The sequence below is a fragment of the Malaya genurostris genome, chromosome 3, assembly GCF_030247185.1.
Source record: "Malaya genurostris strain Urasoe2022 chromosome 3, Malgen_1.1, whole genome shotgun sequence".
NCBI lineage: Eukaryota > Metazoa > Arthropoda > Insecta > Diptera > Culicidae > Malaya > Malaya genurostris.
The window spans coordinates 23,150,114-23,164,657 of record NC_080572.1 but is presented as its reverse complement, the minus strand read 5'-3'; the positions used below and the strand labels follow the sequence as shown (position 1 = coordinate 23,164,657).

The 14,544-nt window shown below is 34.4% G+C and overlaps 1 protein-coding gene across 5 annotated transcripts in view; it reads right to left on the bottom strand.

The window, feature by feature from the left end:
• LOC131439509 (transcription factor AP-2-epsilon) overlaps window positions 1–14,544 on the bottom strand; it is a 155,361-nt gene that overhangs the window by 39,286 nt on the left and 101,531 nt on the right. The gene's annotated exons all lie outside the window — the stretch shown is intronic.

Here is a 14,544-nt window from a genome sequence, read left to right as displayed (position 1 = left end):
GAGCGTATGACGATTGGAATGGTATAAACGCTATTGATAGTTCTTGCTGCTGGTTTTTCATTTCAATATGAACTTGTAATAGGATCGAAACATTTAAGAAATAATAGAAAAGATTTATGTTCAATAATTTAATAATAATATAATTGAAACGGTGTCAAAATAAGTACACGCAAAAAAGTTACTAACCAAAAATGCCTCAAAATCCTTCAATTTCAACAAAGTCGGTTTATTCTGGTTTCATAGTTTGATTGAAATTAACTGTAATTTTACACAGTTTCAATGATCAACCTACAGGAAACTTATTAAAATCGTCTTTCCGTGATGTAGATAGAGCTCCAATATCTACGCACATATTTGGGTTAAATATAGAGAAGCTAGTCCCAGGTTGGCGGTTCAATGCATAGGACGCTGGTCTTACAAGCCAGTTGTCGAATGTTCGAGCCCCGACCTGGAAGGATTCTTAGTGTCAGTAGGATCCATAGTACTGGCCATGCAATGATTCTGTACACTAAGATACGGCTGCGAAGTCTGTTGAAACAGAAAGGCCAAATTCCACAAAAGGAATGTAATTCCAAGACTTTGAATTTGCTTTGCTAGAGAAGCTAATTTACCTCTAAGTCTTATGGCATGTTTTACTTGAAGTTGAAGCTTATCTTTTTTCAACTCAAATTGCTACGACTCTAAATAATAAATAATCCCCCAATGATTTACTGAACTCAATGGAACAAAAAATGTTCAAACATGCAAACAATGTTTGTAGCTTTTAGTGAATGTTAGAATCAGCTTTCTGTTCCGAAAAATCGTCTTTATACTGCTTATTCTCTATCAGATACATGAAAAGCTCAAAAACAGTTGACGACATATGCATCGCAATATTGATACGTTTCTGGTTTAAAGAGCGGGTTGAAAACATGTGCCCGTTGCAAAACTGAAAAAGAAAGTTATCTGTCTTCTATTCCTGTTTCGGATGAAGTCACTGGGGCGAATTTATAATAGCTAACAACACCACTCAATGAAGGGGGTGATAAAAATTTCTATAACGGGCTGGTGTCCTTTACAAGACCGACTCTTATGGATGTATGTGTTCACATAGTTACCTTGCCATGGGATGTCATAAAGGATAATTTAGATTACAGATAAGACGAGTGTTCCCATTGTAGCGCAAACCACAAAGGGTTACATTTCGGAGGAATCGAATCGTTCATTCATCTTTCAGCAGGTTGACTTTTACTCCATTTACACTAAAGGCAAGGAAGAGGAAGAAAGCGGCAATTTTACAGTCTTGCTTGATTTTGGTTTTGTTAGGTTAAGGAAACCATTAAAATGATGGATTACCCATCAACAAATTTACGGCCGGACTCTTTTGAAAAAAAAAAAAAATATCCGGAAAGTGGCTTTTTTCTGCACTCACTTTACCTGACGATCTCGGTAGTTATCTCGGCTGTAGCTACCAGTGAACGCAACTTGTAGACAATTTTACGCTTCCAAAGCATAAAGATAAGCCTAATCTACGTAGACAGTAACAGCATCAACAACAGAACAGAACCGTTAACATACCAACCTTTCCTCCAAACAGGTAACAGTCCATTTCGTAAAACACATAAAACAGCACATTTTTCGTAAGCTGGTGGGTAACAAAAAGTTTCTGATTCAAACGCTTTCAAAATTGATATAATGTAATTGGAATCTCGTCTTGAGTGACGGCCACTGATTGGCTACGACAAAGAGATAGCACGACACTTAACAGCAAATGGTTCATAAAGATATTGGAGTTTCGGTGGATTTACTTTGGATTTACTAATATAGAGAAGAGAAAGTAGATCAAAGAATCTGTTCATTCAACGAGAATCACATATGGTAGATCTAATTTTATTTCAATCTTAGTTTACTATGGTATTTCTATCAGGCTTCATTATCTTATTTGATTGGTTTGGTTCAGCGATCTTTACTTAAACTATGTATGAGAAAATTCGAAAGTCACATTACCCACGCAATTAATTTCAACTTAGTCATTCACGGTGCTGTTCAAATTATTGATCTAATTGGCCTAATTTATCGTTATCGTACACGAGAATGAGCAATGAAAAGACGGTATCAAAAAGAATCAAAGTTTTGATTAATGTCTCCATTTCATTAATGCTGGGAAGACTCGTGCTGAACACAGATATATCCGCGTATTCACCAAATAGTTGATTGCTATTCTTAGTTACTTCACAAATTTACTAGACAGTCATTCGCTGATTACTTCTGTTTCATTCCGGTGAGCATTCGTCCGTGACGAATACTGTTGACTCTCGACAAAATCTTAATATGTAGTCGACATATCTATCACAAGTTGTGAGATTTTGTACCTAAATAAACAATATTTCTGCTAGATTGGAGCCGAGAGACTTGCAACCCGGAGGACATTCGGCAGAGTGTTCGAGTAGAACGTCTCGTAGAGAAAAACCAGTCGCGAAAAATGGTCTCTGCTACACATGGTGCAGTACCAAATAAAGAACTAGCAGTATGATTCATTCTGATTTGAGTTTTTCTTCGTGCCTCATTTGATTTTAGTTGAGATGGGTTCGAAAAGTGTACGCTGGAATTAAATCTCGCACAAAACAACCCGTTATGCGTTACTATGAATTCTGATGGTAGCAAATTGTACGGAACACTTTATATGCAATAGAATTTTATGAGTTTTCAATTTGGCCTCAGGCGGTCACTGATTCAAATCGACAAACGTGGGGTTTTGCAACTGACGATTTCGGTAAATAGATTGAAGCAGGACTTCGACCTAGATCTAGTGTTGCTGTTATATTCTCTTTTTCATCGCATGGAAACTCGTTTTCTCAATTTATTTTCCTTTTTGTCTAGAGATTGGAACTATATACCCCTGATTGAAACAGCATTGAAAGGATTGAAATGATAATTTGATTAGGGAAATAATTTATTCGCTTTACGTATGTGTGCACTGTTTTTTTCTACCAAGTATTATTAATTTAGAATTCATTTCCGCTTTCATTTTGTGTCTAGATTTGTTTAGAATGGGAAATAAAGTCGTTATTTATTTTAATTTTAGGACATATGTTAACAACCGACTAAGGTGAATGTATAATCTGAACTTTAGAAAGGCTTATATGAATTCAAAATAATTAGCAGTTAGAGAACATTTTAATAAATATTTCGGAAAGATGGTTAATTTTAATATTTCATTTTCTGGTAAGATGAGAAGGGAAAAATTAAATATTAGATGGAAATTCAATGAAAACGACGAAACGGGTCACACAGATAACAATATTTTGTGAATTTACATCAATTTTCATGCACATATTTGGAGCAGACAATTGAATGGAAAGTTACTTTACAGTTATTCATTTTTCAATATACTTTGAAAACAAAAATAAGCCGTTCTGAAATTTATAGTCTGGTTCATTGAAAAATCAATGCATCCCAATTTAATTCTACACCGATTATGGTTTTAAATCACATTTTCGATTCAACTGATGTCCATTTCATACTATTGATTTACTTGTCGTGTAAATTTCATTGTCGTGTAAATTTCATCATTTTTTTTTTTGGAGCCTCGGAGGCCCATAGTGCTGTTATATACCAACCGACTCAGGTCGACAAGATGGAAAATGTCTGTGTGTATGTATGTGTATGCACCTCTTAACCTTTTAACGAACTTTTTAAAAGCGAAATTTTTTAGCATCATTCTTCGCATACAAAAAGGCAACGCAAATGTTAAAAGCAATGATGACGAATATGTGACATTAACGCTGAGCCATGCTTTTGTGAACTACTCGAATCAATCATACTATTATAGGTGTCAAAAATCAGCCCAAATTAGTGTCAGAAGTTGTTTAATAAAAGGTAAAAAAAGTTTTCATGACACTGTTTCGAAAAAAGAGAAAGGCATTATCACACCACTAGGTGGATTAAGAAAGGTTTTTTTTTCTGTACAATCAGCATCCCTGGAGGCTTCGATCTGGGGATGTAGGAAAACAAGAAACAAAAACAATCAACGAAAAGATCCTGAACTATTTAAAAAATCACATATGTCGAGCACAATACTAAATACACATATGTCGAACACAATACTAAATGTTATCACTTTGTCAGCAGAACTATTAACACATTTCAACTACATTTTCGATTCAAGTTATCATTTAGGGGTTTTGTTGGTTTGTTCAAAAAGCACATATTTTGTTTCTATTTCTTCGCGTTTTGCCTTCGGCTCGTCAGTGCTTAAAGCAGTTCAAATTTAACTGCCATCTCGTGCCTAGCAGTTCAAATTAAACCGCTAAGCAGACGCAAAGTTTGCACTACTTATGCAACCCTCAAATAATATTGCACAAGTGCTATATTATTTCTGACGTCTCAGGCGTAAACGAATGACGGCTTATTACTGGCCGTCGCAGAATTTGAACATTTAGGGGTTTTGTTGGTTTGTGCAAAAAGCACATATTTTGTTTCTATTTCTTCGCCTTTCGCCTTCGGCTCGTCAGTGCTTATTATTTGAGGGTTGCATAAGTAGTGCAAACTTTACGTCTGCTTAGCGGTTTAAGTTGAACTGCTAGGCACGAGATGGCAGTTAAATTTGAACTGCTTTAAGCACTGACGAGCCGAAGGCGAAACGCGAAGAAATAGATTTAAGTTATGTTTATTTAAATAACAATTGATGTACATGTCATAATTATGTATGAGTGATAATGTTTTTTGTAGTGGACATAAATGACTAAAATTTATGATTTATGCATGCGAAATAAGTTTCAGCTGCAGTAGAACCAAAAGCACGGTTATGTATGCTATGAATCGGCTACGAAGTCTGTTGAAACAGAGGACCAAATATCACAAAAGAAATGTACACTAAAACTTAAATTTTCGCGAAATTAATTTACGCTACGTTTTTTACATGCTTTATTCGAAATAACACGATTTCCAAAATATTCGATGATAGTAGAAAGGCATTATCGCACCACTCGATGGATTAAGAATAGGTTTTTGCTTATTATTTTGGAAAATTCAAATTGAACTAGTTTTGTAAAAACTGAAATTTATTCTAATTATTCATATGGCAGCTACGACCAATGGTTGAAAACATTTTGTTGTACTTTTTTATACACTGCTCAATTGTTTTTATATATTGATTTTATTAATCAATTTTCTGTCATACTTAGAGATTGTCCGTTTTTCCAATAAAAGCATGGCATAAAATCAGTAAAGTGATTAAACTTAATTTTCCCACCGCCAACTGCGGTTGTATCCATCAAGCCCGCACACCAATACATCGTCATTCATAGGCAATGAAATAACACTAATTAATAATTTCACACCGTTGATCGCTGACGCTTGGGGTTTTGTGTTTTTTCTCTCCCTTCATTTTGCCTCAAGCTGCACGACCATAGTTGGAGCCATAGTAGAAATGACTATGCTGTTGGGCTACTCTTTCAAAAGGTGACGTTTATTGTAGAATTAATTATCACAATCGGAAGCATAAACAAGCAATCGAACGTTTGTGTGGATTGAAGGGAGGAGCGAGGCTGGTGGCCCATATCAATTTCTCAGGGTTTCCATTGGACTAGTTCGGTTTTGAAATGGGAACTCTTGAGCTACATGGTTCTTTCCTGCACAAGCACGTATCGATTACGTAGAAAGGCTCGGGTTGGGAAATTTATGTGTCGGTTCCGCTATTTTGATACAAATGGACAGAAATTAAAGGAAAACAACAGCGGACCACATGGGTTGCTGAGTTCCGCTTGTACGGAATTAGTGGTGGCCACATGAGAATTGCAGTTGTAGAGCCGTAATTTAGCGCATTTTGGTAGGACTGGCCGTAATGGATGGGTACATAAATTGGGTCAATTTATTGGTTGACCATATATCGGTGAAAGATGATTTAATTCGAAAGGAAATGACGGGCTTTCGATAACTTTCGAATTTATTGATTTTTTAACAACCTTAAGTTGTCTTTGTGCAAAACACCGGTCTAACATACCCCAGAATCCCAAAATTCATTGCATCCGAAGACAATGTTGCTTATAAAATTCAATTGGCATAAATACAAATTCGCTAGAATAAATTGAACAAAAATGAGCGATAATTCGGTCAATCAAGGCACGAATACAAATTCGCTCGTAGAACAAATTGAACAAAAATGAGTAACTTTCTGGAGCGATAATTCGGTCAATCAAGTTACAAGCAAAAGGAATCAACAAAATCTTTCAGTTCATTTCGATTATAAATCATGTTGTTCCAATTTAATCATTAATCTTCTTTTATAACATTTTTTTCTCTCCTTTTCTTTGCCGCTTTCAGTCTTTCTGACTTTACTACTCCTGAGCATTTCAGCTAGATGACCACTAAAACATGCTTTTCAGCGGCACTGAGTCTCAGTAAAGGTGTTTTTGGCGGTCACTGTATTGGGCACAAGTGCCTTTTTTTTAACACGCGTTGCGACGTCTTTCGTGAAGTGGCCGCCGAATTTTTGCACGAAGGCACACTCGCACAACGTGTGTTCAACAATGTGTGGATTTTAGATACGAAACCACCGGGGGTAAATTAGAAATGTAATTAATTTTATCTGCTCAGCATCTCCTTTCACCTCCTCGTCAGATGGTTAGGGGAACAGTTAGAGCAGAAGGTAAAATAATCATAATCGGCATGATCGTCGATGGGGACTGCAGAAAGTTTCTTAAATCGGTCGAAGGCTTTCTCTCAGTGGTTTGTTGCTCTGGTATCGAAATATAGTGAACGCGAATGGCGATTACTATCGAACATCAGGGTAGTAAAAACCGTTGTCTTTTTTCTAATAGAGATTTTGAAATTTTCGTCATTCTACTATCCGCAATATGACCAAAAACATAGTAATAATAAAATAAATCTGATCGATCATATTTATGGTAGCCGTAAAACGGATAGTGCGTCACCGTGATAGCATATGCAAAAAGAGAGTCATTCCTCGATAAGATACAACTCCAGAAGAGATGCCGAGGAATAGGTGAGCTTGCTCGAAAAAAATAGCTCTCGAATTCAAATTTAGGTGCGGCTACTTGCAAAGGTTTTTAACCCCTTTTAACACCGCTAGTTTCAATCCCCAAAGTGTTTCCCCGTCGAACATGGCAATTCAGTGACAATCACTGTGAAGTTGGTATGATGATGTTTATTTTAGCACTCATTGAAGAGTTCACCGTGCTGCTGAAGGATGGTGAGAAACGTTTGCTTGAACAATGAGCTAATCAGTGCACTTGGCTGGACGTGAAAGTTTGTAATTTTTAAGTTTTACAATGGGAGCATAAGACTTATAATTTGGATTTAAGCTTTTGATAAACGGTCTAGTTGATTTCGAGAAATTGAAGTGAGTTTAACTTTGTTATTTTTAGACCAAACGTTTCCAGAACCCTCAACTGGGGCCCGGAATGTGACAAATGAGTTTGTTTGGTCAACTATCAATGCGACCTGAAAGTCGAAATAATTAATTGGCCTTTTTGCAATATCACTTGTATGATTATGACATGTAAATCGATAGTAATATGAAATAGACATCAGCTGAATCGAAATTTGATTTAAAGCTATGATGTAGAAGTAATTTGGTATGCATTAATTTTCCAATGAACAAAACAGTATATTTCAAAATACGCTTAGTTTTGCTTTCAGAGTATTTTGATAACTGAAGAACTGTAAAGTAACTTTCTATACTACCTGCTCCAAATATGTGCATGAAAATTAATGTAAATTAACAAAATATTTTTACCTATGATTTTTTTAGGAACTTTAATCTTTCGTCGGATAAAATTTAGTATCATTCGATATCAGCATTATTTGATTCGAAGAATTGTTTAGACTTTTTATGAGAAAATGATTTAGTACTAGTTCACATGATCTCCACGAGCTGAATCAAATGATATATACACTAATTAAATTTATTTTCCAAAATGGTTAAAGCCGGGGTAAAATAAATTATATAAAAAAATTATTTTTAGATTTAAATCTATTTTCATGCACATATTTTGAGCAGGTTTTTACGTATAAAGTTACAAAAGTTGTTCGCGCTCGCAGCACTTCAAAGAAAATGCTACACGGAGAACCCTTCGATCATAAAATTGCGATATCGCAGTTTTTGATTTTTACGATAGTTGATTTAACTAATTTCATTTTGATTCAACCAATACGGTTTTTGATTCGCATATATTCAAGTAGTTGAAAATATGTTGTTTTGAATGCTGTCAAATGTCGGAGACAGTTGAAAGCAAAACAATAATCGCAATGCGAAATCAACAACTTTTTTAGTTGAAATCTGTTCGCGTCGCTTCAAAATGTCAATAAAAACAACATCGATGGTTAAAGACTTTGGTGAAATTGTGTTCATTTGATTTGAGAAATTTATGATTACATAACAAGTGTTTTTCTAACAGCGGTGTTGTGATAAAGTTAACCTTGTTTAAGATGAAAAAGATTTGGTGACAAATTAGAAAATGTTAATGAATGATCATCTCGTAATCTTTCAGGTATGCGCAAAATTTTTATGCTTCAAATTCCATCATTGATTTACTTCCAGCAGACTGTTTTACTTCCATCTGTTTGATACCGATGATGATGTTCATGCATTAGCAATAAAACGCTTTTTGTCATGAATTTAATTTATAAAAGTAACAGGAACAAAGGGTTTCAAACACAAAGAACGCACTGCGTTTGAATGGCGCGTTTGAATTGCCGTCGCAAAATTCCAATTCCCAGCGGTTGATGCACCCAAGCTCATATAAATTGACTAAAATTATCAGTGCACCCGTTTGAAGGCATCATTTTTCAATACTCATTTTAGGTCAATTTAATATATTTAATATAATATATGTAATTTACTCGCCCCTTTGGGAACTTTTGCTGATTGAAAACGTTTTTCTACATCAATCATTTCCGATCGAATTAGAAGTATTTTTTTAGAATTTAGATCTTTACTGATCTCGACTTGACATGATCATGATCATACAAAAATCAAAATCTCTTAGAGATCAGATCAGTTCTGATTTCGTAATGATAATTTATCCCTTGGTTAAGATGGTCGTCAAATGGTGAGATAACTAAGTCCTCACAAGTCCCTATCTCATGCCTCCCCGAGCGTCTATGATGACATTTGGTCAATAGAACGGCGTCGACTGGGTGCTATCGCCTTCTGCGTTAGTAGCAGAATGAGAGGGTGCGAAATGGCTTGTAGGTTGAAGCCCATCCTAAAGTGCAGTGTTTATCATAGTATATTACAACATATAATTCTGTTGTTTGTTCCATCATGTATTATTATTATTATTACTATTATTATTATTATTATTATTATTATTATTATTATTATTATTATTATTGTTAGTATTATTATTATTATTATTATTATTATTATTATTATTATTATTATTATTATTATTATTATTATTATTATTATTATTATTATTATTAGAGCGTAACTTGAACTGCGACATTAACTGTTATATTGTATCATAGCATATTATTTCACATATTATCGTCTTACACTATTTTATGTTATTATATATTATATTATACTGCATTGCATTATATCATATTATATTGTATTATATTACATTATATTATATTTTATTATATTATATTGTATTCTATTATATTATGTTATATTGTATTCATTATGTTGTATTATATTATATTATATTATATTATATTATAGGCTTTATTATGAGTAGTACTACGTACCTCTGCGCAAAATATAAATTTGTTTTCCTTATAAGTTATCATTTTTAAAGTAAATTTTAACTAAATATCAAGGTCGTCACAAGGTGAGCTTGGTCCTCACTGGTTCCTGTTTCATGCCTACACGTGTATCTGTGGTGACAATTGATCGATGGAATGCGTTGATGGCAGAATGAGAGGATGAGAAATGACATATAAATTGAAGTAATATAATATCATAGCATATCGCAACATATCATTTTATTCATTCTATTATTTATTATATAATTCATTGTACTATATGATGTTGTTTTTTATTATTTTTTTCATTATTATATTTATGTTATTATTATTAATTCGTCATCAATAATAATAACACATATTAGTTTTATAGATGTGGATATTATTATTGTTATTAGAAGAGAAATATTCTACTTCCTGCAGTATTGCGAAGATAGAAGAGCATAACTGACACTCTACAATAACTGTTATTTTATATATTGATTTTTAATATATTATTTGCATTGTATTATATTATATTAAATTAAAATATATTATACTATATTATGTTATATTATATAATTTTGTAGTATTTAAGTATTATAATTATTATTATTATTATTATTATTATTATTAGTATTTCTATTGTTTCTATTAGTATTATTTTTATGATTATTATTATTATTATTACTATCGTTACCATTATTATAATCTTTATCATTATCAGCTACATTTTCATTTCCATACTACACATTTCACTTTACACATATATTATAAAATTGTATCATATTATATTACGTCATATTTTGTGGTATTATATTATATTACATTGTACTATATTATACTATATTATGGTACAATGTTTGGTATTGTTTTATATAGTATTGTAATGCATTTTTTTAATACAAAATTATAAGTGTATTATATTGCATTGTGATGTATTACATTTTTATATTTTATGCATAATAATATTTTATTATATTCAGTGTCGTATAGTGACCAAACTATATTATAATATGTTATGGTATATTTTACTATATTATGCCACATAACATTATGATACTATTATATTCATCATAAAATTTTATAGTAGACTATAATACACTGTACCATACGATTTTGCATCGTTTTATACTATATTATGTTTTATTGTATTATACTGCCGGAAATTATATTAAAGTGTATTATGTTACATTATATAATACTATGCTCAAGTACATTGTAAGGGAAGAGGGATGGGAGTGCATCAGGGTATCTTACAAGTGAATGACTGGATGAGGGAGTGAAATGTCAACCCGATTCACAGGGGAAAGCTGTGTGTTTTCCCCAGAAGGTCTGAAATGAGTAAGACGCACCCTTCTAACAAACAAACCATCAGGCAGATTTAAGCTGGTACAGCGAATTCTTTTATTATATGGCCGGATGTTATTGCTGGAAGGCGCCGGGTCCTCAAAGCCCATTTTGGCCTTCTTAACAGCAGTAATATGAAAGTTATCTGATAATCAAATTCGGATCTACTGTAAATCTACCTGCATCCACTGGTAATGCCTTGAACTGATGGTGGCTTCACACATACATACATACATACATACATACATAATTTATTCCTTGGTTAAGATCACTTAAAATTAGCAGTGATCGGTGGTTTTCCCAATTGTTACATGTCAATATAAAATACTGTTTATATTTTAACAACGATATTTATTTCATGAATCTCAACATACCGAACTTATTTCAAATAGATTATGACGTATATCAGTAAGTATATTTTGATTATTTTCGCAAATCAATAACATCGTTCGAGTTGATTCAACTATTTGCAATGTCTAAAACAAATAAAACCGATTTATTTTTCAACTAACAGAATTTTGTTTCAAGAACAACACCAGTTATTTCAACTAAAATATTTGTTGAAATTGAAAGGTATGTGTCCTCACTAATTGACAGCATTTTTTTTCAAACAGTTAAATTAGTTGTTTCAATCATCGTTTCTGCTAATCGAAAAACAAAAGTGACAGTTTAGTTGAAACAACAATCGATTAGTTGTGCCAAATTTTAACCAATCGAATTCAGAAAATCAACCAATATTCTGGTTGAAATGGGATCGCGGGTGGTTTCGTGTGGTTTGTTTTTTCGGTATAAACGGACATGTAAGACCGACAATTCTGATTAGTATACCACCATTTGCTTGCCAGAAGTTTTTCATGAAATAAGGAAAACAAACACACGACGCAAAATCATTCTTCATCACGATAATGCAAACTCTCACACATCGGCTCAAACAACCGAATATTTGAGCACCCAAAACGTCGAATTGATGGGCCACCAGACGTATAGTCCTGACTTGGCACCTAGTTATTTGTTCCCTTTTGTGAAGAATAAACTGCGTGGAGAGCGATTTAATACTCCTGAAGATGCTGTTGAAGCGTTCAAAAACCATGTGGAGAAATCACCCCGGTAGCACGATTGTCATCTGCATACAATTGGCTTGAAGCCGAAAATTTTGGTTCTTTGGTTCTAGTTCGCTGTCAAATACTGTGTTTAAGCAGTGTTCATACGTTCACATTTTTCTTCATGCGTTAAGGAAAGATTTCGATGTAATATAATCAAACTATAATAAACCACAATTTCTTTTTCCTAATCAAAATAGGTCTAATTATTTGTTTTATAGAGAATACTACACTAGAGTTATATTTATATTGGGTTTGAAGAAATTAACTTTTGACACCGGTATGGTTTGGGAGGACACATCAGGTATCTGATAGCAAAATGCCAACAAAGAGTAAATTTACTCCGAACAATAACAGGATCTTGGTGGGGTGCTCATCCGGAAGATCTAATAAAATTGTATCAGACAACGATACTTTCAGTGATGGAATATGGATGCGTTTGCTTTCGTTCCGCTGCAAACTCTCATATTATCAAACTTGAGCGAATGCAGTATCGTTGTTTGTGAATTGTTTAGGCTGCATGCATTCGACACATACAATGAGTCTTGATGTTCTGGCGGGAGTTCTTCCATTGAAAGATCGTTTTTTCTAGCTTTCATCGCGACTGCTAATAAGATGTGGGGTACTGAATCCCCTGGTTATTAGAAACTTCGAAAAATTAGTCGAGCTTAAATTTCAAATAAGATTTATGACAGTGTATTTAAACCATATCTCACAGGAAATCAACTTTTCAAGATATATTCCTATCCGTGACAGCCTCCTAAATGTCCCTGACTCAACTTTATTTTTCGACACATCCATGCAGCGCGAAGCGCGTGGAATCCCGGAACACCTACGCTCGATGGAAATCCCAAAAATATTTTCAAGTAAATTCAGGCATATTGACTCTGAGAAAATGTTTTTCACGGACGGATTACGAATTGAAGAGGCTACTGGGTTTGGTATATTCAACAATAATGTTTCGGTTTCATTTAGGCTTCAAGAACCTGCATCTGTTTATATAGCAGAGTTAGCAGGAGTTCATTATAGTTTGAGTGTAATCGTCACGTTATCTCCGAACCATTATTTTCTCTTCACAGATAGTCTGAGTGCAATTGAAGCCATTCACTCAAACGCTGCTGGCAAAAATGAACCGTTTTTCTTGAGCAAAATAAAACAGTGCCTGAACGACATATTGAATAATAATGATCAAATCACAATAGTTTGGGTCCCGGCTCATTGCTCCATTCCAGGCAATGAAAGAGCCGATAGTTTTGCAAACGTGGTGCTATTGAAGGTGAAATTTCTGAGCGACCGTTTGCTTTCAACGAATTCTATAGCGCGACTCGCCAAAGAATACTTGCCAGCTGGCAAGCTTCTTGGGATAGAGATGATCTAGGTCGGTGGATGCACTCAATTATTCCTAAAATATCGACAAAGGCATGGTTCAAGGGACTGGATGTGAGATAGGGATTTCATTCGTGTGATGTCCAGACTCATGTCCAATCACTACACGTTAGATGCACACCTTCTTTGAATTGGACTTTCCGAACTAATCATTGTGTTTGTGGCGAAGGCTATCGCGATATTGATCATGTCGTTTGGTCATGCGTGGAGTATCGTGATGTCACATCTCAACTTCTACATTCCTTGCGTAATGTTGCGTCTATTCAAAGAAGTTGAAAAATTTTCGTGTGGCGATTTTTATAATGGATGAAAATTTGGAACAACGGCTCGCTTTCGAAGCGCCATTCGGTCGATTGTTGTGCGGTTTCGACGTCATATTCATAGATCCACACCTCATCACCAGTTATGATGCATTCGATGAATGTGGGGTCACTATCTGCGTTGGAAATCATCTCCTGGGCCACATCAACACGACGCCGCTTTTGAATGAAATTCAGCTTTTTTGGTCCCAGCCGAGAAGCGACTCGTTTCAAACCCAAAACATCAGTTAAAATGTGTTCGGCTGATCCATAAGAGATGCCCAACAATACAGCAATCTCTCTAATCGGTACAGAACGATTTTGCAACACGATTTGCTTCGCCGATTCAATGTTTTCTTTAGTAACAGATGTTTTTGGGCGGCCAGGGATCTTATCATGATCCAAGCTTGTACGACCACCTTTGAAGCGTTTATACCACTCGTATGCCTGTGTTTTTCCTAGACACGATTCACCAAAGGCCTTTTGTAACATTTTCAACGTTTCGGAACACTTAAATTAATTTGCAACACAAAATTTGATGCACGCACGTTGTTCTAAATTTTCATCCATTATAAAAATCGCCACATGAAATTTTTTCAACTTTTTTGTATAGACGCCAAACAAAAACTAATCGTACGATATGCGTCAATATTTGACAGAATGTGTGTAAAAGTGTTGCCAACGTTGAGAGAATAAAAGTTTACCGATTGGACAAGCGCGGGAATTTTCAAATG